Source organism: Balaenoptera physalus (assembly GCF_965194825.1).
Source record: "Balaenoptera physalus genome assembly, chromosome: 2".
Classification (NCBI taxonomy): Eukaryota; Metazoa; Chordata; class Mammalia; order Artiodactyla; family Balaenopteridae; genus Balaenoptera; species Balaenoptera physalus.
This window is the reverse complement of record NC_138883.1, coordinates 161,493,378-161,518,436: the sequence shown is the minus strand read 5'-3', so window position 1 is coordinate 161,518,436 and position 25,059 is coordinate 161,493,378. Positions and strand designations below refer to the sequence as shown.

The 25,059-nt window shown below is 43.5% G+C and overlaps 1 protein-coding gene and 1 long non-coding RNA gene across 3 annotated transcripts in view; both read left to right on the top strand.

Annotated features, from left to right (window-relative positions):
* Positions 1 to 25,059, top strand: part of CCNY (cyclin Y) — a 122,356-nt gene that overhangs the window by 13,060 nt on the left and 84,237 nt on the right. The gene's annotated exons all lie outside the window — the stretch shown is intronic.
* The window catches only part of LOC309655059, a 38,172-nt gene continuing 16,030 nt past the window's right edge, over positions 2,918 to 25,059 (top strand). The window contains exon 1 of the long non-coding RNA XR_014260591.1: positions 2,918 to 24,971. This is a non-coding gene — a long non-coding RNA (uncharacterized lncRNA). The remainder of the gene's footprint in view (positions 24,972 to 25,059) is intronic.

Here is a 25,059-nt window from a genome sequence, read left to right as displayed (position 1 = left end):
AACGTGGAAGACAGAATAATGTCTTGAGAACTGTAAAAGCAATGTGCTGTTTTTGTTGGGTATGAGACATTAGCCTTCGTAGAATCACGGAGTGTTCATACCATCAGGTACCAGCGAGGTCCTCACGCTTCAGGTCAGGCAGCCAAGCTGCTGGGAGGGCTGCTCCCCAGCGCCACACGGCTCGTTCTGGGTGGTGTGCAGGCGGGAGCAAGTCTCCTGCTGGGGGTCAGGGCCTTTCACACTGGTTCTTGCCACAAAGTTAAATATTCCCCAAAGGAGATTAATCTTTTTTTTTTTTTTTTTTTGGCTGCGCTGGCTCTTCGTTGTGGCTTGTGGGCTAATGAGGCTGTGTAACAAACTACCCCCAAATTTAGTAGCTTAGAACAACAGTATTCATCATCTCTCAGTGTCTGTGAGTCGGGACTCCGGCACACCTTAGCTCAGGGTCTCTGGTAGAATTGCAGTCGAGCTGTCAGCTGGGGCCGTGGTCCTCTTAGGGCTCAACCAGGAGAAGAGAATCTCCTTCCAAGGCCTCAGGTGCTCGCTGGCTGCTGGCTTCAGACATCAGTTCCTTGCCTTGCCAGCCTCTCCAGGGGCAGCTCCCACCATGGCAGCTGGCTTCCCCTAGAGCAAGTGATCTGGGAGGGCAAGAGAGACCCCTAGGGTAGGTGCCGCAGCCTTTCTGTACCTGAGTTAGAAATGGCATTCCATCATTGCTCAAGTCCGGCCCACACCCAAGGGAACAGTGTTACATAAGAGTGTGAATACCTAGAGGTGTTTGGGGGGGGGGGCTATATTGGAGGCTGCTTACCGCAGGCGTTAAACAAGATTCTTTTGCTTGTATGTAATGGTAGTCCACCAAAACTGCTTGAGCAAAATGGGTGGGGAGTGCAGGAGGGAAGAGTTACTGCAAGTACATGAAGACATTTCATGGAAAGCAAGGGCCAGGAGCATACCTGAGTCTCATAGGGAACTGGAGTTGGGAGTTGGACAGCCTGTAGGAACAGAGGCAGCTGTCTCTTCAGTATTTTACTTTTAAATTCTCTTGTCAGGCTTAGTTGGTCTTATCTTTCTCCATGTCTCAAATTTATTTTTCTGTCAATTTTTATTCTCTCTGTAAAATTCCTTCCTTTCTCCCTCCCTCCCTCCCTCTCTCCCTCTCTCCCTCTCTCCCTCCCTCTCTCCCTCGATTCTAAGACCACAAAAGACTGACTAGAATCTCAGTGTTCCAGTTTCCCAGGAGGAAGGATTGCATGCACTCCACCCAGCTAATGGGGTGGCTTCCCCTGTGAGAGATGTCCAGTCAGCTGTGGTGGATGAAGGTCAAGGTGGGGGGTCTGGACATGACTACAGAAGCTTTACCTCTGTTGTTATGGAAGTGGATAAAAGGGTGAGGTTGCAGGGGGTGGTGAATGGTTGGGGGAAGCACATTTCAGAGAAGGGCATTTGGAAATAATTTTATCAGATATGTATTTTTAAAATCCATGTTTCAGTTTTCCCTGGTAGGAAAAGGAATTCCCTAGTAGACCTAAAATGAATGAATTTGGGTAAAACTCAAGTTAGGGGTAAGTTTCACAAATAGTTTGGAAAAGAGGGACCTTAGCAGAAAAGCATGGTTATCTCTATTAAGAAATTAAAATAAAAAGTCTTTGAGACATCTGTTAATTTGAAAGCTGGGAAACTTACTAAAATTACTGTTTCTCTTTCTTGCTCTTTCTTAGCTTGCCCCTTATAAATTCCAGGTTTATCCACTTAAAAAAAAATGCTCTTACACTGTGAACATCTGTCAGCTTTCCTATCTTAGATTTTTTTTTTTAGCAGTTTATGTAACTTGAATTGAAATAAGCATTTTTGTTCTGTTCTAAAACTGCCCACTTAAGTGTCTTCATAACACTGTTTTTGGCTTTAATTGATTTCAATAAATTATAAAGGTGCACAGAAGGTTTTTATTGACATTTTTGCATACTTTGACTTAGCCGTAAGAAATTTTGTGTTATAAAGATAGCAACTGAAAGCCTTTCCCAGAGGTATCTTTCTTTTTGCTTTGTAGACAAGTTGGTTGAGTTTTGAGTTTTGAGTTTTGAGTTTTGTTTTGGAGTTTGATTTGAACAGTCCAATAGCGGCAGCAATTAAAGCAGATTAATATGCGGTAAATACTTAAGCTTGTACATTTTAGGATGTTGCTCTGTTGGTTAAAAATTGAAACTGGCAGAATGGTCTCTGGGAATGCTAAGCCCTTACAGGTCCCTGGGTGGGGAGAGCCGGCAAGTGGCGTTGGCACAGGTGGGTGTGGAGACCCAGAGGGTGTTCTGAGTGTTTCAGAGTCTGCTGATTTTTGCGAGGTTTGCCGGTTGGTGCTCCTTTGGAAAAGTCAGCTCCCACTATTTACCCTAATACATTCCTCACACAGTACTCCATTATTGTAGATGTAGATTTGGTAATGACGCTGCTATTTCCTGTTAGAATCTGGTAGGGAAAAAGACTGTCAACTGCAGTTGCAGAATCTCTGGGACAATGCAGCAAGTTTCTCCAGCTTCTTCTTGTTAGTTGCTTCTTATGATCCATTCTCTTCAATCTGTTATTTCTTATAATCCAGTCTCTCGCCCCTTTACACATGTGGAGTTGATCTTGTCCCTCTGCTTACAGCCCCACTTGGCCCCAGTTGGGTTCGCTCAGACACAGTCTCCTTCCCGCGCCCCTGCCTGTGCACAGACCTCCTTCCTCATCTAGCGACTCCTCGGTGCTTCTCAAACTGCCAAGCCTGCCTCTGTGTCAGGGCTGTGCATCCTTTATTCCTCCTGCCTTGCGTGCTCTTCCCGGGCTGGCCCCTGGGCAGGAGTGCAAGCAGAGAGAGGAGCCTTCTGCCACAGCTCAGCCCCAGCCCCAGCCCCAGCCCCAGCCCCAGCCCCAGCCCCAGCCCCAGCCCCATCGCTCTCTGTCACTTTACCTTGTTTGCCTATTTGTTATGTGTCCTCCCGCCGTCCTCCGCCTGCCGGAATGTAAACTCCAGGAGGGTAGGGACTCTGTCCATCTTGATCCCCATTACCTAGAACAGCACTTGGCACATAGAAGGTGCTCAGTAAGTATTAGAACAGTAGAGATAGTGCATTCATTTCACATCTAATAAACGTTTTGTGGTTCTTGACCTTGGTATTTTTAAAGAGCACAGGCCAGTTATTTTTAAATTACCCCTTAGTTTGGGTTTGTCTGATGTTTTCTCTTGATTTGCTTCAGGTTCTGCATTTTCAGCAGGAATACCGCAGACGTGGTGCATCACATCCAGGGGCACACGTGTCCTGTTCATCCCAGGGCTGCTGATGTTGACTTTATACTCGGTTAAGGAGTGGTACCATCTGGGTTTCTTCAGCATAATGTAGCTTTAATTAATAGTAGTAATTTGTGGGGAGATTGAGACTATGTAAATGCCCCGTTTCTGATCAGTTTTTTCTCGTGAGCTTCAGTGTCCATTGGTGACTTAGGTCCTCCCGTGTTTTGGGTAGGCATCTGATGTGTGGGCGAGCTCTTCCTTCTCATTTATATATTTGCCAGTTTGGAGTCATGGATTCTTATTTTATTCAGTGAGTTGCAATATGTTCTTCTTATTTTTTGTTGTTGCTCAGATTGTCCCAGATTTGGTTGGTGGGAGCCTCTTCAAACTACAAAGTGGTTTCTTTATCAGCTTTGTCCTTTTGATATGTCCTCCTCATTCCTTGAACACTTCCTTAATTTCTCACAGGATATTTGCCTTTTAGAAATAATTTTTCTCTTGGTTTGGAAAACGTTTTCCCCCTTAAGAAATATGGATGCAATATTTTCCTTTACAGAACATCACAGTAATGTCAGTAGCCAACCTTGGTGCCTGAAGATGTGGCCTTAAGCAAGTCTCTCTTTTTGTAAACTCGCATGATTTTGCTTGCTGGTTCTTTGAAATCAGAGAGCGGCAGGTTATCTGCCGGTAGCTTAGGGACAAGATAGTTGAGTGAGATGTTGACGGTATTTATTGAGTATTGCCAACGTGTAAAGCCTTCTACCTGGAGCTGGAAAAACTGAAGACAAGCGCCCGCTCTGCTCCCTGGGGTGGAGGGTTTAGTGGAGGAAGATGAGACTGTCTGTGCATAAGAACAAGTGAGGTCGGAAAGGCGGACTTTGGTAACGAACAGTCCTCTTCACCGGCTCACACACAGAGGACAAGGCAAGGCCAAGGTCTGACCCATTTGACCTATAAAGATATTACAAATCACTTTCAGATTTAGATGGTAGATTACCTATACAGACAAAGGAGCCGGTGTCCCAAAATCCTTGTGAACCACACACCAGAAAGGGTGACACTGAAATAAAAGGGACCAGTGACTGTGTGAGTTGCAGGCACCCCGCTGCCGTGAAGCCAAGTCTGTGTGGGTTTATGTTCTGGATGTCTACTCGGAGCAGGGCGGAGTGTGTGGAAGGCCCCATACTTCACCAGAATCCGGCAGGCAGTCATAGAGGGCGGGAGGCCGATGGGAGTTGGCCTCTGCCATGGTCTGAGAGTTTGTGTCTCCCCAGAATTCACATGTTGGAATCCTCATGGCCATTGTGTTGGTATTCAAGTAGGGCCTTTGGGAGTGCTTGAGTCGTGAGGGTGGAGCCTTGTAAAAGAGACTTCAGAGCGCTCCCTTGCCCCTTCCACTAGGAGAGGATACGGTCAGAAGCCTGCACGCCAGAAGAGGGCCCTCACCCCACCGTGCTGGCACCCTGATCTTGGACTTGCAGCCTCCAAAACTGAGAAATCAATTTCTGGTGTCTATAAGCCATCCAGGCTGTGGTATTCTGTTACAGCAGCCGGAACAGACTAAGGCAGCCTCCTGGGGCTCCTCAGGCCCCCTCCTCTCGTGTTCCGGGAGGGGCATGAGGTGCTCCTCCAGGACAGATCTGCTTCCGGGGCTGTGTAGGGGGGGTGGGGTTGCTGGGGCACCGTGGCGGGGCCGTTCTTCTGCACTTTTCCACGTGTAATATGGCTGACACCTCCACGCGGAGATGTCATACGGCCTCTGATGGTCGCTGACCTGGTTGTTCCACTGCCCCCTTGTCCTGATCCACCTGGCCACACGTCTGTTCTGTGATTAGCTCTTGTGTGCATCAGGCTGTTCTTGGGACCTTTTTTTCTGTCCAGTGTACTCTTTATATCCGACCTAAACCCCTAGACGGCATTTGTTTGAGAATCCTAGGTCAGGCTGTCCTGAGTGCCGCGTTTAGGAGCATCTGGTTTTGGGTAGTAGGCTCAGCTGGTCAGAGTGGCCCAGGAAGATGAATATGTTGGAGCTATGGGAGCTAGATGTGAACAGGAAAAGACTGGAGCCAGTGGGAAGTCTGAGGTGGGATGGGGGTCTTGGAAAGAAAGTTATGGACGTGCCCTGCTGCCGCACCCCCAGCCCCAGACAGACTCTGAGTCCCTCAGAGCACCCACCCTGCCCACCCGAGAGAATGAATGGAGCAGCCTTGGAATTCAGGATCCTTGGAGACGGCAGGATGCTGTGTTGGTGAGTGGAAACCGGAGAAGGAGGAGGAAGAATTGGCTTTGAGGAAGGAGAGGGTAAGCTTTGGGGGCATAGACAGGTTTTACACAGTCTCTCTCAGTGTTAAGTGATAATTAGTTTTTACAAGATTCATTTTAATATATTCCTGTTAAGAATGTAATTTTCTAGGTCTAGTAATGTGAAAGGATCTGAATGTTTTCATCCTCAGATTGTTGTCAAAGAGATGATGAAAGGATCCAGACTTATAGTCATTTTACTTGAGGAAAATGTGTGTTTGCAGCAGCTCTTGGTGATTTGGGATTCTTTGATCTCGTTTCTCATATGACTTCTGGTCTTTTAGCCCTTCACCCATAATTCAAAACAGAGGAGGCAAGTAGGGGTGAAATTCAAGTATTCAGATTTAACTAAACGTTCTTTTGATTATTCCTTTAAGTTATTCAAGCTAGCATGACACAAAGTTGACTGAATTTTACATCCTGTTTGTTCCGCATATAATTAGATATACCAGAAGATTGCTTTCTGACCACCAGACGTAAGTTTTTAAGTTGGTTCAATATAATGTTATGCATTTAATTAATTTAAAAATATGATGTGGTGGAGTGGTCAGATGTACCATTAGGATGATTTTTTTAATTTAAGTATAATTGACTGGACTTCCCAGCTGGCACAGTGGTTAAGAATCCTCCTGCCAATGCAGGGGACATGGGTTCGATCCCTGGTCCAGGAAGGTCCCACATGCTGCAGAGCAGCTAAGCCCGTGTGTCACAGCTGCTGAGCCCGCACTCTAGAGCCCGTGAGCCACGACTACTGAGCCCGTGCGCCTAGAGCCCGTGCTCCGCAACAAGAGAAGCCACCTCAATGAGAAGCCCGCGCACCGCAATGAAGAGTAGCCCCCGCTTACTGCAACTAGAGAAAGTCTGCATGCGGCAACGAAGACCCAACACAGCCAAAAAAAAAAGGATAATTGACTTACAGTATTATATTAGTTTCAGGTGTACAACATAGTGATTCAATATTTCTATATATCATAAAACAATCACCACAATAAGTGTAGTTACCATCTGTTACCATACAGAGATGTTCCAGTAATATTGAATATATTCTCTATGCTGTGTATTACATCCTTATGACTTATTTTATAACTGGAAGTTGTATTTCTTAACCTTCCTCACCTATTTCACTCATCCCCCCACTCCCCTCCCTCTGACAATCACCTGTTTATTCTCTGTATCTATGAGTCTGTTTCTGTTTTGTTTTATGTGTTCATTTGTTTTGTTTTTTGATTCCCCATAGAAGTGAAATCATACGGTACTTGTCTTTCTCTGTCTGACTCATTTCACTTAGCATAATCCCCTCAAGGTCCATCCATGTTGTCACAAATGGCAAGATTTCATTCTTCTTTATGGCTAATACTCTATTGTATAAAAATACCACATCTTCTTTATCCATTCATCTGTTGATGGACACATAGGTTGTTTCCATGTCTCGGCTATTGTAAATAATGCTGCTATGAATATGGGAGTGCAGACAGACATAGTGTTTTTGTTTTCTCCGGTATATACCTAGAAGTAGAATTGCTGGACATGTGGTAGTTCTATTTTCAATTTTTTGAGGAACCTTCATGCTGTTTTTCATGGTGGCTGCAACAATTTACATTCCCACCAACAGTATACCAAGGGTTTCCTTTTCTCCACACATTAGGATCATGTTTGAATGTGTGTTCATAGTAGTGTAGAATATCAAGAGATGACATATTTCTGAAGAGTTTTGAATTCTTATGTGAAAGTCAGCTTTAATAGGAGCACTACCTACATTAATATGCTTACTAGACATTTTACCTCTGAGAATTGTATGTTTTTATGCTTCATTTTTTCCAGCTACTGTTTGTGTTTTTTCAAAACTTTGGGTTCTTTATATGATTTGCCTGTTAACTCTTATAACTTTTGAACTTTTAAAAGCCATCTTCTTTTACAAATTGAGGACTTTACCAAAGCAAAAGCTGTATAAATCTGATTTGGGGAATGGTCCTAAGTTAGAATTGGGCCCTACTTGTCAAACTGTGGACATTTTCTGAGCTCTCCTAGTGCTCATTTAAGTTCAAGACCACCTTGTATGTGCTTTTGAAACGAGCCAATTAGCATGTGTTTAACAATCAGTCAATTTAAACAAATGTGTTTTGTAACATGTTGAACTTTGAACATCAGTGCTCTGGGAGGTGGAAAATTCTAAGTGCACGTGAAAGATTTTTATCACTGGGTTACGTATGTAACAGTCAGTTCTACCTCAAACTTGCCTAGTAGTGTTTGTTGAGCTGGTGAGGTTTATGGAGTATAAGTAGGACAGGTTATCTTTTTCCCTGGAGGACATTTGAGAGCAAGAGTAACATAAATTTTATACTCAGCTAGAAAAGAAAAGAAAAAAAAATATACATATGTTTATGTTTAAATGGTCCTTATGATATGAAGACATGTGTAGCAAAGAGTGATTGCCTTATTTTTACTGCAGCCTTGTATCTTAAAATCAAACCAAAACCTAGATTTATTTCTTATATGCTTAACAAGTGAGGAAACATTTCTGTGCTTCCTACCACCAGTTGAAAAATGTTGAACTTCAAAAATAATAAGTCACAGACGAATTCTCCCTCATTTGTATGCCGTTACTGTCAAGATATTGGATTACTTAATGCAAATCAAGATTTTTTGGTTAACTTCTCTGGATTTGAGGTTGTCAGTTCTCTTTTGCCCCTACTAATCTTTGTATGCTTAGAAACGGCCAGTTAAGGGGTCTTCCCTGGTGGCGCAGTGGTTAAGAATCCACCTGCCAATGTAGGGGACACGGGTTCGACCCCTGGTCTGGGAAGATCCCACATGCCTCGGAGCAACTAAGTCCATGTGCCACAACTACTGAGCCTGCGCTCTAGAGCCTGTGAGCCACAACTACCGAAGCCTGCACGCCTAGAGCCAGAACTCCGCAACAAGAGAAGCCACCATGGTGAGAAGCACGCGCACCGCAACAAGGAGTAGCCCCAACTACTACTCTCGTTTCTTGCCGCAACTAGAGAAAGCCCGCGCGCAGCAATGAAGACCCAACACAGCCATAACTAACTAACTAACTAAATAAATAAATGGCCAGTTAAGTATATATAATACTAGGTAAAAAAATAAAAAAGATTATTAATCTAAATAAAATATTTAATTGAAAGTATTGTACCAATGTTAATTTCTTAGTTTTTAAAACTGTGTATATAAGGTGTTATAACTTTGGGGGAAGCTGGACAAAGGGTATATAGGAACTCTGAACGATTTTTTTTTTTTTAATCAGTCATCAATTTTATACACATCACTTTATACATGTCAATCCCAATTGCCCAATTCAGCACACCACCATCCCCACCCCACCGCAGTTTTCCCCCCTTGGTGTCCATACGTTTGTTCTCTACATCTGTGTGTCAGCTTCTGCCCTGCAACCCGGTTCATCTGTACCATTTTTCTAGGTTCCACATACATGCGTTAATATACGATATTTGTTTTTCTCTTTCTGACTTACTTCACTCTGTATGACAGTCTCTAGATCCATCCACGTCTCAACAAATGACTCAATTTCGTTCCTTTTCATGGCTGAGTAATATTCCATTGTATATATGTACCACATCTTCTTTATTCATTCGTCTGTTGATGGGCATTTAGGTTGCTTCCATGACCTGGCTATTGTAAATAGTGCTGCAATGAACATTCGGGTGCACGTGTCTTTTTGAATTACGGTTTTCTCTGGGTATATGCCCAGTAGTGGGATTGCTGGGTCATATGGTAATTCTATTTTTAGTTTTTTAAGGAACCTCCATATTGTTCTCCATAGTGGCTGTATCAATTTACATTCCCACCAACAGTGCAAGAGGGTTCCCTTTTCTCCACACCCTCTCCAGCATTTGTTGTTTGTAGATTTTCTGATGATGCCCATTCTAACTGGTGTGAGGTGATACCTCATTGTAGTTTTGATTTGCATTTCTCTAATAATTAGTGATGTTGAGCATCTTTTCATGTGCTTCGTGGCCGTCTGTATGTCTTCTTTGGAGAAATGTCTATTTAGATCTTCTGCCCATTTTTGGATTGGGTTGTTTGTTTCTTTAATATTGAGCTGCATGAGCTGTTTATATATTTTGGAGATTAATCCTTTGTCCGTTGATTTGTTTGCAAATATTTTCTCCCATTCTGAGGGTTGTCTTTTCGTCTTGTTTATGGTTTCCTTTGCTGTGCAAAAGCTTTGAAGTTTCATTAGGTCCCATTTGTTTATTTTTGTTTTTATTTCCATTACTCTAGGAGGTGGATCAAAAAAGATCTTGCTGTGACTTATGTCAAAGACTGTTCTTCCTATGTTTTCCTCTAAGAGTTTTATAGTGTCCAGTCTTAGATTTAGGTCTCTAATCCATTTTGAGTTTATTTTTGTGTTTGGTGTTAGGGAGTATTCTAATTTCATTCTTGTACATGTAGCTGTCCAGTTTTCCCAGCACCACTTATTGAAGAGACTGTCTTTTCTCCATTGTATATCTTTGCCTCCTTTATCATAGATTAGTTGACCATAGGTGCGTGGGTTTATCTCTGGGCTTTCTATCTTGTTGCATTGACCTATGTTTCTGTTTTTTTGCCAGTGCCATACTGTCTTGATTACTGTAGCTTTGTAGTATAGTCTGAAGTCAGGGAGTCTGATTCCTCCAGCTCCGTTTTTTTCCCTCAAGACTGCTTTGGCTATTTGGGGTCTTTTATGTCTCCATACAAATTTTAAGATGATTTGTTCTAGTTCCATAAAAAATGCCATTGGTAATTTGATAGGGATTGCATTGAATCTGTAGACTGCTTTGGCCCCTCAGAGGGGCCTCAGAGATCATCTTACTGTCTCCTTAACTGAGGCTCCGAGTTATCCCAGGTCACAAGACTGCTGAAAGGCTGATCAGTGGGGCTGGGCGAGCAGCTCTCCAGACTCCAATCTGGTGTACTTTCCACCACTGAATTCTGAGATCTCATCGCTCTATTGAGAAATCCTTCAGTGTTTTCCACTTTCCTGGTGTATGGGAAGGAGTGGCAGTATCCTGCCTGTTATCTTGAGGAACTTCCTGCTGGTCTGACATCATGGACACCACCCAGCTTGCTTTGTGGAAGTAGTCCAGTGCCAAATGCACAAAAAGTGTTCTGGACTAATTCATCATCAGGCAGAGATGGCCTTGCACTGTGATAGGGGCAAGGTTAGTTAAGAGTGTCTGAGGTGCTGGTGACTGTGTGGGTACTGACTTCCCCCTGCGGGTGTCAGTGGGACAGAGGAACAGAGCAGGACAGATGAGCCTTGACAGAGATCCCACCTGGGACTTTGGACCCATTAGCACCATATTGCATCCCGCCAGAGGCTTCAGCCAAACTGTTAAGGGAGTGAACGTTGTCTGGTTTCAGGGGTAGATTTGTTGTTCATCACATTTGGAAAGCCAAGGATGAAAGGCTCAGCAGAGTCCAGGGAGATTGTGGTCTCTGGCAAGTCCTAAACAGAACTGTTTCTGTGATCCCTGAAAACTTGGATTCTTGCTTTCAGAAAACACAGAAGAAATTCCAATCAATTTTTTTTTTTTTAAATCGGAGTAATTCTGTGATATGCTTTTGAGTCTCCAGGGTATATATCTGTGCATGAAGTCATTGCTCCTCATCCATTTTTTAAATATTTATTTATTTATTTATTTATTTATTTATTTATTTATTTATTTATGGCTGTGTTGGGTCTTTGTTTCTGTGCGAGGGCTTTCTCTAGTTGCGGCAAGTGGGGGCCACTCTTCATCGCGGTGCGCGGGCCTCTCACTATTGCGCCCTCTCTTGTTGCGGAGCACAGGCTCCAGACGCGCAGGGTCAGCAATTGTGGCTCACGGGCCTAGTCGCTCCGTGGCATGTGGGATCTTCCCAGACCAGGGCTCGAACCCGTGTCCCCTGCATTGGCAGGCAGATTCTCAACCACTGTGCCACCAGGGAAGCGCCCAATCAATTTTTTTATGGAAAAGAGTTATGAAAATATAAGAGAATAAATTCTTGGCTTTGTTGACTTGGGAAAAAAAACGCACAACGTTAGAGCTGTGAGTTTCAGTTTGATTGGGGTGGGGTGGTGGTCCCATTAAGGACTGTAGCCTGGCAGACAGCCTCTTGGATAGCTCTGAGGACCTGCTCCACAGAGACAAGCACGTGTGTGATTTTGGTGAAGGGTGTGTGTAATCAGGCACGCCTCTCGGTAGAAGTTGCTGCTAGTCACGAGCAACAGATATCTCAGTTAATGATTTTAGTGCTTTTCTAAGTATGGGAAGATGTCAGGATCTGTGTTCATAAAATTTTCTCCTAAAAATACCTAACTGTGTGAGGGCCTGTTCTGCCTGTTTCCCAGAACATGGAGTGCCTCATTCCTGATCTTCACCCTGAATTCCTTTCATGGTGTACTGTAGGTAGAACTGGGTGGTGGACAGCATTCTTCGTTTTATAGCTTAATATACCCATTTGAGAAAACTGCTCCATTGGGCCTTCCCCTATTAAATTTTTCTTGCCTGAGATTTTCACAGGATTTTTATTAGTGTCCTGAACTGACTTAGGTGAGCTGAACATATATAAAAATATGCAGTTGAGGTGTGTTTCTGAGATGAAGCCTACTAATGTGTGATGGAGTACTTTTCTGCTTCTGCACGTTATCACATTTGTGTGAGTTTCATAAATTGGACCCCAGAGAAATCAATATTTTTATTAGATTAGAGGCGACCAAATATCTTAATAAAGTGCATTTGAATTCTGACTTGTGTTACTCTAGGCTTGGCAGACCACTTCTGAGAGCATTTAAAAGGGTGACTGGTACACTGTTCTGGATCAGAATTCCCTGGATGGCTATTTGAAAACACAGATTTCTAAATCAGAATTTGTAAGGATGGAACTGTGGAATATGTGTTTTCAGTAAATTGCTCAGATGATTTGCCCTAAAGCCTTAGCTCCTACAAGCCTCACTACAACCCCGAGATTTCACTATTGAGGGCATATGCTCAAAGGGGGGAGGTGAATTCTGTCTTTCACCCTACCCATATTCTTCGGGCGTTTATATGTATTTGGTGTGTGCCTGGAAGTGGGCTGGTTATGAAGCCTCAGTTGAACGTTTTTCTAACTTAGCTAGTTATAGACATTGCATGATAATGATCAGGGATCTTCTGTTTCTGTTGCTGTGTGGTTATCTGGAGACTTGGTCAGGTAGTGTTACTACTTTGGATAGAAGCTCTTAAACTCTGTTCATTGTTGATTGCCTCTCAGATAGTTTATTTCACTTTTTGTTCTGTGAGGTTTTTTTTTTTTTTTAAAGGCTGGATATCTTTTCCTGTCATCCCCACCTAGCCTGTGTCTCCCTTCACAGCAGGGACTGTATGTGGATGATGTCGGTAACAGCACTGCCCAGCGTTACCGAGGAGACGCAGGAGGAACATGGTACCTGGTTAGTGGTGGCGGGCTGGTGAGAGGGGACCTCCTCTTCCTTTCTGTTGCCACTGTCGCCACACTCGCTCCTGCTCTCATTTCTTTTTTTTTTTTAAATTAATTAATTAATTATTTTTGGCTGTGTTGGGTCTTCGTTTCTGTGCGAGGGCTTTCTCTAGTTGCAGCAAGCAGGGGCCACTCCTCATTGTGGTGCGTGGGCCTCTCACCATCGTGGCCTCTCTTCTTGTGGAGCACAGGCTCCAGACGCGCAGGCTCAGTAGTTGTGGCTCACGGGCCTAGTTGCTCCGTGGCATGTGGGATCTTCTCAGACCAGGGCTCGAACCCATGTCCCCTGCATTGGCAGGCGGATTCTTAACCACTGAGCCACCAGGGAAGCCCTCTCATTTCTTAAGGCTGGACTCAGTGGTCTCCTTGGCCCCCTCTGCTTTCAAGACCCATCCTTCACCACCCTGCCAGGCTAACCTGCAAATGCCAGTTTGAAGAGTCCCTCCCTCCTCAGTGACCTTCGCTGACCCTCCCTGACCTGGGAGGCTTTCCACAATTTCACTTCTGCCTGCTTTTCTGAACATTTCATCTTGCCCTTTCAAACGAAGTCTGTCCCAGTTGGGACCTGTTTTTTCATCCTCCCCACAGTTTTAAATGTGGGTCTCGAGCTGAGGAGGGTTAGGACAGGGCAGAGATGTTGTAAGTGTTCCCGTGGCGTAGGCTGCAGGGCCCGGGACGGGACGTGGGGATGCAGCACCCACCCGGTTTGGAAGTCGAGTGGAGAAGGGTGGTCAGAGTTAGGACGAGAACCAGGAGAGGCAGCCGCAGAGGTCCAAGGAAGAAACAACTTCAAGACGAAGAGGATGATCAGCAATACTGAGTGTTCAGGCAAGTGGGTGAAGACTGGGGGAGTTTCATTGCATTTGATGAGCGAATGATGGCAGTTTGGTGTGTTCTGTAAAGATTTCAGTGGGAACAGAAGTTAAATTGCCCAGCAGTGAGGGGCGAGACCACTCATTTGTGAGATTTGAAAATGAAAAGGCAGGTTTTATTTATTTATTTTTCCCCGCAAATGACAGATTCTTAGGTGTTTTGAAGGCCCAGAGGATGGAGCTGGTATAGAGGGGAAGAAGATTCAGAATAATTTAAAAGAGCCATCGTGGAGGAGGAGGAGGGAAGGGATGGGGTTCCCCCAGGGACTCCGTTGCCTCTGGCAGTCAGGAAGGAGGAGAGGGCGGGCGGCAGGCGGCAGCACTGGGTTCTGTCGGTGGGAGAGGAGTCTCACTGTTAGCGGGCGTGGGGTAGCTTGCGCTGATGCTGCAGAGATTAGTCTTGCAAAGGTCTGTCTTGTGTTATCCTCTTCTCTTCACAAAGCTTAGGTGACTCACCGTCTCAGGCGTGAACCTGGTGCCTTCCGTGGTGCCCAGGCCATCGCTCGTCTGCCTTCGAGGACCCCCTGTCCCGTGTGTCATTCTCCCAGCAGGCCCGGCTGTTTGCCGATGACGTGCCTTTGCTCATGCTGGCTCAGGCCTTGGCCGGAATTACCCTTTCCTGCTCCGCCTTCCTCCTCTGTGCTCATTAGGTGTTGGTTAACTGTAGATCTCATCCCATAGAGAATGGAAACACATTTCTTAAAATTATGGTTATTTTTAGTCATGCTTTTGTTTCCTCTGCTAGGTTGTAACTGAAAGGATTTTTAAATCTAGGAATAATTTAAACTGTAATAAAATGTAATAAGAAAATGTATGTAAATATCAGAGGATAAGCCTGAGTTGGGCTGACTTGAGTTTGCATCCTGGCTCTGCGTCTCCCTGGGTGTGGCTTGGGGTGGTTACATCCTGTCACCTTATTAACCTACAAAGTGGGGATCATGAAACCTGCCTTTTAGGGATGGGGGGCCCAGGCCTGGCACGCAGTAAGTGCTCTGTAGTCCACACTACAGTTGTTAATAACAGATTCCTTGCTTCCTGACAGCATTTGGCTGAAACTTGGGAGGGATGACGAGGTAGAGGAGAGCGGGTGAGTGTGCCCCCTCTTCCTCCTCAGTGCAGTGAGGGCAAGGATGCGGGATTCTGCTCCGAACTTCCAATCCCATGGCTGTGCACGTCGTGTAGTAAAGAGGTGGTGGATGCTCTTTATGACTGTGTTAACTTGTTTCGTAAAGTGCCCTATGCAAATAGTGATTTTATTTTTTTCCTGGTGATTGCATAGAAGGAAGCACATATTTATTCTAGGAAAGTAGTGTACACATAGTGATATCATTTTATACAGGTGTTTTTTTTTGGATTGGCAACTAGTTGGGAGTAGCACATAATTAGATATTTATAACATTTATGGCAAGAGATGCAGCTTATAAAATTAAAGTTTCCCCCATTAAAGTTGCTTTGCTTTGTCTTTGCCCATAGAACCCTGGGCATCTTGAAATGATTTATTTTTGGCCCTTTCCTTTTCAGAACAAATGCTGAGGCTTACACATTTAGTAGGTCAGCTGTGTGAAGTATACATACTATATAGCTTATGAAACCAGAGAAGGAATAGTACCGTGGGGTTAATTTTTTCTTATTAATTTTTAATGTAGTTGACATTGTTGCTGGATAGCTGATCCTTCCATTTTCTCAGTAGGAATACAGATGTTTCCTAACAGAGAAACAGGAAAAGAAGCTTTCTCTATGAGAACTCGACAAACCAATATAAATATTTTAAGAGTATTCTATTCTGTTCATCTCCATAGCCAGTCACACTGGGTTTTAGCTCTCATCCATCTTTGTGACGAATGAGTGCACATTAAGTTTTAGTGCTGAAAATATGTCTCATGACATAGAGGCTAGTGATAAATGACACTTGTAACCTAGAGATTGTGTTGAAATGTCTTGCAGGTGCAGATGGGGTGGTGTTTCATAATTTAGCCATTGGGAAGCAGCTCATTGAATGGTGATGCAACTGTGATCTTTGTGAAGTGTTTCTTGGTTTGTCAGATATGCATTCTGAAACAGTTTATGTTCATAGCATACCAGAAGTCTAACTAGAGGTCTCGTATATGTGTCTCTGGGAAATAGGTAAATATGCCAAAGAGAATGCTGACAAAAAAGGGAGAAAATGAAGTCATTGTCCATGGAAGAGATTTGGATTGTTAAAACCAGGATGCAAAGGAGACAAAAGCGTATTGTCAGCACTTGTTACAAAGTGGTGCTGAGCAGGTACTCTGATGCTTGTCATTTGACAGAAAAGAATAAGGGTTAAGAATGAGGGTTCAGATTTTAAGAAAGGAAGTTGAAAAGCTCCAGGGAAAGAGTGTGGATAGGTCAGTGCCCCTCCCTCCCTCCTTCTCTCCCTTCCTCCCCCCGTCCCTCCCTTCCTTCCTTCCGAGTGTTCATAGAAGCTTTATTTGGAAGAGCCAAAAACTGGAAACCACCCAGACGTCTTTAAACGGGTCGATGAGTATATCATGGAATGCTACATAGCAATCAAAAGGAACGAACTACCTGCCCATGCAACACCCTGGGTGCATCTCCAGAGTATTGGGCTAAGTGAAAGAAGCCAGTCCCCAGCGATGACATTGTGTGCAATCCCAAGTGTGGGGCCCTTCTCCTTTCATTTTCTGTGGTTCCTGCCCACTTTTCCACTCTTTCATCTCTCCTTCACTTTCATCCGTAGTATCTCTCTTTCTTCTGTTGTCTCTGCTGTGCTTCTTGGTTTCCCATAAAAGACTGCCTGTGACAGGCACCAGCAGGCATACAGAGTGCTGCACTTCCTGTGCTTATTAAGCTCCTCTCCGTGCATCTGTCATAGCACAGACTTGGAGAGACGGATTCAAAAGTCACCCTTTAGCGTTTCAGAGGTACAGTAAAGGTAGCATAATTGCCCTTGTGGTCTTTCCATGCTGTAGCAAAAGGCAAGATCTCCTTCCTTTTTCTGGCTGAGTAGTATTTCATTTTATATATGTCACAACTTCTTTATTCATTCATCTGTCAGTGGACACTTGGTTTGTTTCCATGTCTTGGTTATTGTTAATAGTGCTGCTATGAACATTGGATTGCAGCTATCTCTTCAACAGTGTGTTCTCTTTTTCTCTGGATGTATATCCAGAAGTAGAATTTCTGGATCATATGGTAGTTCTATTTTTAATATTTTGAGGAACCTGCATACTGTTTTCCATAGTAGCTGTACCAATTTACAATCCCACCAACAGTGCACAAGGGTTCCCTCTTCTCCGCATTCTCACCAGCATGTGTTATCTCTCATCTTTTTGATGATAGCCATTCTAACAGGCGCAAGATGATATATCATTGTGGTTTTAGTGTGCATTTCTCTGATGTGTAATGATGTTGAACACCTTTTTGTGTACCTATTGGCCATCTGTATGTCTTCATTGGAAAAATGTCTATTTAGGTCCTTTGCCAATTTTTACTTGGGGTGTTTTCTTGTTGTTGTTACTGAATTCTTTTATATGTTTTGGATATTAACTCCTTATCAGATGTATTATTTGCAAGTATTTTCTCCTATTCTGTAGGTTGTCTTTCGTGTTTGATTGTTTCTTTTGCTGTGCAGAATCTTTTAGTTTGATGTAGTTCCACTTGTTCATTTTTTATTTTGTTGCTTGTGCTTTAGGTGTTATATCCAAAAAATCATTGCCAAGACCCATGTCAGGGAGCTTTATTTCTATGTTTTCTTCTAGGAGTTTTATGGTTTCAGGTCTTACATTAAGTCTTTAATCCATTTAGAGTTTATGTTTGTGAGTGATGTAAGATAGGGGTCTCGTTTCATTCTTCTACTTGTGAATATCCAGTTTTTCAGCAGCATTTATTGAAGAAACTGTCCTTTCTCCATTGTTTATGCTTGAACCCCTTGAGAAATATTAGTTGACTGTATATGCAGGGGTTTATTTTTGGGCTCTTGATTCTGTTCCATTACTGTATGTGCATGGTTTTATGTCAGTACCTACTGTTTTGATTACTATAGCTTTATAATATAGCTTGAAATCAGGAAGTGAGATGCCTCCCACTTTGTTCTTCTTTCTCAGGATTGCTTTGGTTATTTGGGATATTTTGTGGTTTCAAATACATTTTAGGCTTTTTTTCCATTTCTGTAAAAAATGCCTTTGGAATCTTGAATAGGGATTGAATTGAATCTATAGATGACTTTTGGTAGTATGGACATTTTAACAATATTAATTATTCCAATCCATGAACATGGAATACCCTTTTATTTATTTGTGTCTTCTAGATTTCTTTCATCAATGTCCTGTAGTTTTCAGTGTAGAAGATTTTCACCTACTTGGTTAAATTTATTTCTAGGAATTTTATTCTTCTTGATGCTGTTGAAAATGGGTTTTCTTTATTTCTTTTTCAGATAATTCATTGTTAGTATAGAAAATGCTGCTGATTTTTGTGTGTCAACTTTGTATCCTGCAACTTTACTGAATTTGTTGATTATATCTAATGGTTTTCTGGTGGACTCTTTAGGACTTTCTATATATAAAAATCATGTAATCTGTAAATAGAGCCAATTTTACTTCTTCCTTTTCAAGTTTGATGCCTTTTCTTTTTCTTGCCTGGATGCTCTGCCTAGGACTTCCAGGACTGTGTTGAATAGGAATGTTGAGAGTAGGCACCCTTGTCTTGTTCCTGATTGTAGAGGAAAAGCTTTCAACCTTTCACCGTTGAGTATGATGTTAATGGTGAGATTGTATTTTTCCTATAGCATTTTTTTTTTTAATGTAATGTGGATATTCTTTGATACTATACCAGAACTTGACAGGTGGTAGTTTACGGAAAGTTAGTTGCAATGTGGAATCTGAAACCATTTATTCTGTTACATTAAAATGTATTGATCTAGCTTGTACTTTGAATGGATCTTTTACCCATCCAAAGTTTTGTAACATCATGCTTTGATCATTTGGAAAATATTGGTTTACCAAGTTATGCAGATCTTTTAAATTAAATATTGTCATATTTCATCCATCCATCTTTCCATCTATCGGTCTGTCTGTCTACCTAAAATTACACTTCACTCACCTCTATCAATCTATCTAAAATTACACTTGCCTCGGGACTTCCCTGGTGGCACAGTGGTTAAGAATCTGCCTGCCAATGCAGGGGACACGGGTTTGAGCCCTGGTCCGGGAAGATCCCACATGCCACGGAGCAACTAAGCCTGTGCACCACAACTACTGAGCCTGTGCTCTAGAGCCCCCGTGCCACAACTACTGAAGCCCACGTGCCTATTGCCCGTGCTCCGCAACAAGAGAAGCCACTGCAATGAGAAGCCCGTGCACCGCAACAAGAGAAGCCACTGCAATGAGAAGCCCGTGCACCGCAACAAGAGAAGCCACTGCAATGAGAAGCCCGTGCACTGCAATGAAGAGTAGGCCCCGCTCGCTGGAACTGGAGAAAGCTTGCGTGCAACAACGAAGACCCAATGCAGCCAAAAATAAATAAATAAATAAATAAATAAATTAATTAATTAAAAAAATAAAAATAAAATTACACTTGACTCACCTGTGATCTCATCAGAAAAGTCTTGATGATTAGAAATCATCAAGGTTACGGTGGCAGACATGAGTTTCTAGAGTTTTGACTTCTAAGTGAAAGCTCAAATTTTATACCATTAACAATGCACATTTGAAGTTAACAGGCTCTCTTCAAATATTAACAGATAGGCAAGTATGAATAACTATAGTTTGTCTTTTTTTTTTTTCAGGTAAAAATGATATTCTATGAAAAAAGTGGCTAGTTTAGCTTACAACTCAATTGCCACATGCTTAAGAGCTTTTTCTCAAGGTGACCATTGAAATACGTGCCATTTCATCACATAGAATATTAAAAAGATATTTACTCAAGGGTAGAGATCTAGTAAAATTATCTTTACTGTTTCATCAAAGGCATTCTTAAGTGAAACTGGCCTTTTTTTTCTCCCCCCCCCCCCCTTTCTGTGAGTGCGTGAGGGGAAGAATACAAGAATTACTGGTACAGTTTGGTGTACCTTGATTTGTGCCTGGGCGTCAGCAGTTTTAACCACCATTGCATTTGCACCATTACTGCAAAAGTCAACACAATGAAAAGGCCAAAACTTCTTTGTATTACAATACAGATGGTTTCAGACCCCCTGAAAGCTTCTTGGGGGATTCAGGGACCACATTTTGAGGCCCGCTGGACTAGCACATAGTAGATGTTAAGTACATACATCAACTGGTATTATTGTCTTGTATTACAATGCTTTATTTATAGCTCTGTCTTCTTTGATCCAGGCTCTTATTTCTTCATCTCCAGCATTGGGCACAGTGTCCCAGAGAGAGTAGGACATTGATACATATGGGATTAATGCATGAACTCCTGTGGGTTAGTATTGGGGGAGGTCACGTTAAATAGCTACCTGTTGTGCTGGATGTTAAAAGGAAGGAGGCTGCTTTATGGGATGTGTGGTTCATCTTTTAGTGCTTTCTTGATAACTTTGATGGTGAATGACATTTTCCCCAAGGGCATGAGATAACTGCAGAATTTGATATTTGACATTTGGCTGTTTACCTACATCTCAGGGGTTTCTGTGGTGACATTTGAGCTCATGAAGACATTTCAGGCAGCCGGAGCATGTGTGGTTTCCAACCGTCACCTCTTTCCAGGAATTGGCCCACGTGTCCATTTGGAGGTGCACAGGGAACTCAGGTGCTAGTGCAGGGAGGGGGCAGCTGGGACACGGGAGGCTGAGTAGCCACAGGAGGCTGAGTTCCACCTGGATCCATTTCTCCATTAAGACCTGGTTTCTCAGCACTTCAAGCAGTGTATTTATTTGTTTTGTTTTTGTTTTTAATGTGATGACAAAAAGTTCATGAGTATTGGAGCCATTACCTTAAAGAGTTGGAAGAGTTTTTTGGTACGCTTTATCCTGACCCTGATATTTGGATAATTAACCTGGAGGTGACTGTTGTTATATTTAGATTTTTCAGAATCGATGTCTGCTTGGCTTCTGAGCTCTTCCTTATTACCAGTGTTGTTTTCAGTGGGAGAAGCCGCTTTCCTTTGTAAGCAGATTCTCTGTGGTGTGATCAAAATACTCCCTTCTTCCAGAGGGCTCAGAAGTTGAAAGGGAACCCCAGCTGTTGGGCTTGGGGGTTGTGATAAGATGTGTGATATTCATTGTTTCACAGCATAAGAGATTTTGTCTGGTGTTAACCTATTTATATGGGTGACTCCCTAGAAGTCCTCTGTTACTCCTTTTTATGCTAGGGTGCAGTGTACATATACTGAGGAGAGCTGGGGGTTTTTGGTTTGTTTGTTTGTTTGTTTGTTTGTAGTGATCTAAGCCTTTAGGGCAGAGACAGAAGGGAGCCAGAAAGAGGGCAGAGAGCAGGGCGGGGTGTTAGGGAGGGGGCTGCCACCTCAGGGAACTACAGTGTGTGTGGGCGTCACAGCCTGCAGCTGTCCTGCTGTCCCGTGTCCCACCCATTCTGATCCTCACCATGACCTTACTAGTTCGATAGGGAGGCAGGATTACTACCCAGTTTTATAGGTGTGGAAAGTGAGACTCACACCTGCCAGTCTAAAGTCCTAGGTTAGCCAGGAGTGGGCCCTGGCCCTCAGGCCTCCTGCTTCCTATGGACGCGTGTTAGTTTGTAACCACGCTCGGCCTGCTCTGTGAGTGAGACACTGGCGGAGCTGGTGTGCTAAATGGTGACCTTGGAAAAGACTCCAACTGAAGTCGGAAGGAGCACTAGGAGACGTGCGGAGGTGGGGTGGCCCCCGCCCAAGCTTGGTTCATAGGTCAGGGGCTGATGAGGCCACACGCACACGAAGAGCATCCGACAAGCCTTGTTACGACATCGGAAGCTTTGTGGGGAGCGTGTGGGGCAGGCTGTCGGGCAGGCCGAGAGGTGTCTTAGGAGAGCAGGGGAAGGACACTGGTTTGACTTTCGTTGTGTTTCGAGGGTGAGCTTGGCTGAGGGCTTCCTTGCCTGCCTGCCTGCCCGCCCGGGCTTGGGTGGCTTGAAAGTCCTGCATGTGCTGAAGGGGGTCCCTGGCTTTCTTCCCAGCTTGTCCCCGGAATTCCGGCCTTAGAGTCGTTTGTTGGATGTATTGCATTCAGTTCATTCAGCCTTTTGGGGTGATTTCCCTCCTTCGGCAACAGTCCTCATATCATGGTTGTGTCTTTTGCTGGGCTCTGATCCATGCAGAGCAGAAGGGTTCAGGGCACCAGCCTCGGGTCATCGGGGGCTTGGATCTGGAAGTGCTGGTCCCACTTTGGTTTGTATTTTGTAATCAATGCCTGGAGTCAGTCCAACATCCAGTCATTGAGGCGAGTATGTGTAGGGCATCAAAAGGGAATAGTATAATGAACCTCTATATATTCATCATCCAGATTCAATAATTTCAAGATATTTCCCAGGTACAGCTGACTGTTATATACAGAGCACTTAATTCTGCTTTCCTTTTATTACCTTACAACAGCTCCATGGGGCAGATATTATTTATCTCCATCTTGAAGATGAGAAAACTGACAGGCCCAGGGAGATTAAGTGACTTGTCCAGGGTCACACAGCAGCAGCCAACCTTCAAAGCCTGTGTGCCGAGTCCCTCCACTGCACTGCCTGGAAACACTTCTTAGCTTGTCTCACACAGTCCGCTGGAGTCAGACTAGAAGTGGGACCAGGAGATCTCTCCACTTCATTTTCTTTTATGATGATTTTCTTGTGACTTTTCTCTTTCCATTATTCTTTGGCACCCACCTCCTTTATGGGCTTGGAACTTCTGAGTACCATTTGAACCCTGTGAAGCAGACAGTGGTGTACCAAGGACTGGGTGGTAGGAGTAGTCTGCTCTGGTGTGGGTGATAAAGAGGTGCAGTGTCTGTAGGAAATTTAATAGTAATAATAAAACCATCCAGAAGTTTGTCTGCAAAGTCTGAAAGTCTAGAATTGTGCCTATTAATTCTGAATGTTGGTGATAACATACTCCTCCAACAAAAATCTTCTGTTGGTGTGTGTTCTGAATAATTGCTGTGGTAACTTGAGTTTTAACAATATCTATGTAAGCCTCAAATGAGTACTTTTTGATTACTTATCCTTTTTTTTTTTTTTTAATTTATTTATTTTATTTATTTATTTTTGGCTGTGTTGGGTCTTCGTTGCTGTGTGTGGGCTTTCTCTAGTTGCGGCGAGTGGGGGCTACTCTTCGTTGCGGTGGGCGGACTTCTCACTGCAGTGGCTTCTCTTGCTGTGGAACATGGGCTCTAGGTGCTCGGGCTTCAGTAGTTGTGGCTCGCAGGCTCAGTAGTTGTGGTGCATGGGCTTAGTTGCTCCGCGGCATGTGGGATCTTCCCAGACCAGGGCTCAAACCCCTGTCCCCTGCATTGGCAGGAGGATCCTTAACCACTGCGCCACCAGGGAAGTCCTGATTGCTTATCCTTTAATAGACATCGTAGATCCCAGGATCCTGCCTTTAAATTAGGAAATTGCTCTGGAAATCACTTAGAAGCATTTGAACAGAAAGTAGTGTTTCTGGCCCAATGCTGGTTTGTCAGTATTTTCAAAACTGGTCTGATGATAAGCCACCTGGGCTGCTTGTTAAATGATAAGATCTTTCCCTTGAAGACTTTCAGAGGTTGGGGGTGGAGGGGTTGTGCTTGGGTAGTGGGAACCCTCCGTGTTAACAGTAGTCCTAGGTGATTCTTAAGATGAGGCAAGTTTGAAAAACAGTCCTTTTAGGTAGGAAAAACGTTCCTTTGTCAGTGAGTTTGGGAAACCCTGGTTGAGAGTAAAGCAGACTTCTTTCCTCTAGAACTCTGCTGAGCCTTTAATATGATAATTTGCATTACACATTGTGGGGAGTTGGGAGTAAGATTATATACATTAAGCAACATTTCCTAAACTTACTTGACTATAGAATCCTCTTTTATTAGGCACAAACAACACTTTAAGAAACAACGAATTATAACAACTCATGCTCCACAAATTCTAGTTAAAGGAGGCTTCCAGCTAGTGTTCTAGCAGGCTGGCTACTTGGTTTTGTAATGTCCCAGGAGATAAGCAGCTGGGGGGACCCTGCAGTGGAGGAAGTGGGGTTGATGCAGATCACGACGCACTGGAGTATAACTTGAACGCAAATTGAGTCCCTTTGGGTCTGCTTGCACACCACTGAGATGGCTCCAGGCCGCTCCTGTGCATGGGGTTGGCCTGGGGCACTCCCAGCTTGGGTTTTGGGAGGAGCTTCCCTTAGGATGCACTTCCATGGGCTCATGATGGTCCCGTTCTCTGGTGATGCCTTGGAAGGTAATCTGATTTCTCCCATAGGTCCGCACCATGCTTGTCTCAGGAAGTTTTGCCGGTGCTTAGATGGCTGGTGAGTTCCTTTGGGGCCACCATTTCAGCCAAGGGCATTAATCTCTAGGAACTCACATTAATGCACAGAGTCAGATCCCTGGACCTTTGCTCCCAACAAAGGGATTGAGCTCATCTGTATTTCACAGTGATTGTGGCAAGAAGATAGTAGTAGAAAACCAGGTGTATAATAGCCATAGGCCTGCTGAGAACTGATGGTGGCTAATAATCTGCTTACTTATAGCTTTGATTATTGTGATTTGAAAATACTCAATCTGAATTATACAAATATGTGAATTAAAAATTGGAGTATTGTAGATAAAATCTACAGCTCTAGTTTATTGCTTGTAATTGCTATAAAATAGTCAGTATATCCTTATACCCCATTTTATTTAGCTATTCTCCTATTTTTTTTTTCTAACTACTCATTAATACAAATATTGACGCCATGAACATTTTGCACATGTCTCTTCGGGCACATGTTTTCGTGTTTTTACAGCATAGATACCTAGAAGTGGAAGTATTGGGTCATAAAGAAATTTCAGATGTATGTAAACTTCAAATTAACACACTTTTATTACTTATCCGTTTCAACTCTAATTGGCAGGCAGTGATTAACCAAGAACAGGGAGATGGGAATGACTGGCCTCCTCCTCCCCGTCTGCAGGCAATAAAGGGGTCCATTGTAGAGAATTTATTTTATTTTATTTTTTTTTTTCTTTTTTTTTTAAACATTTATTTATTTATTTATTTTTGGCTGCATTGG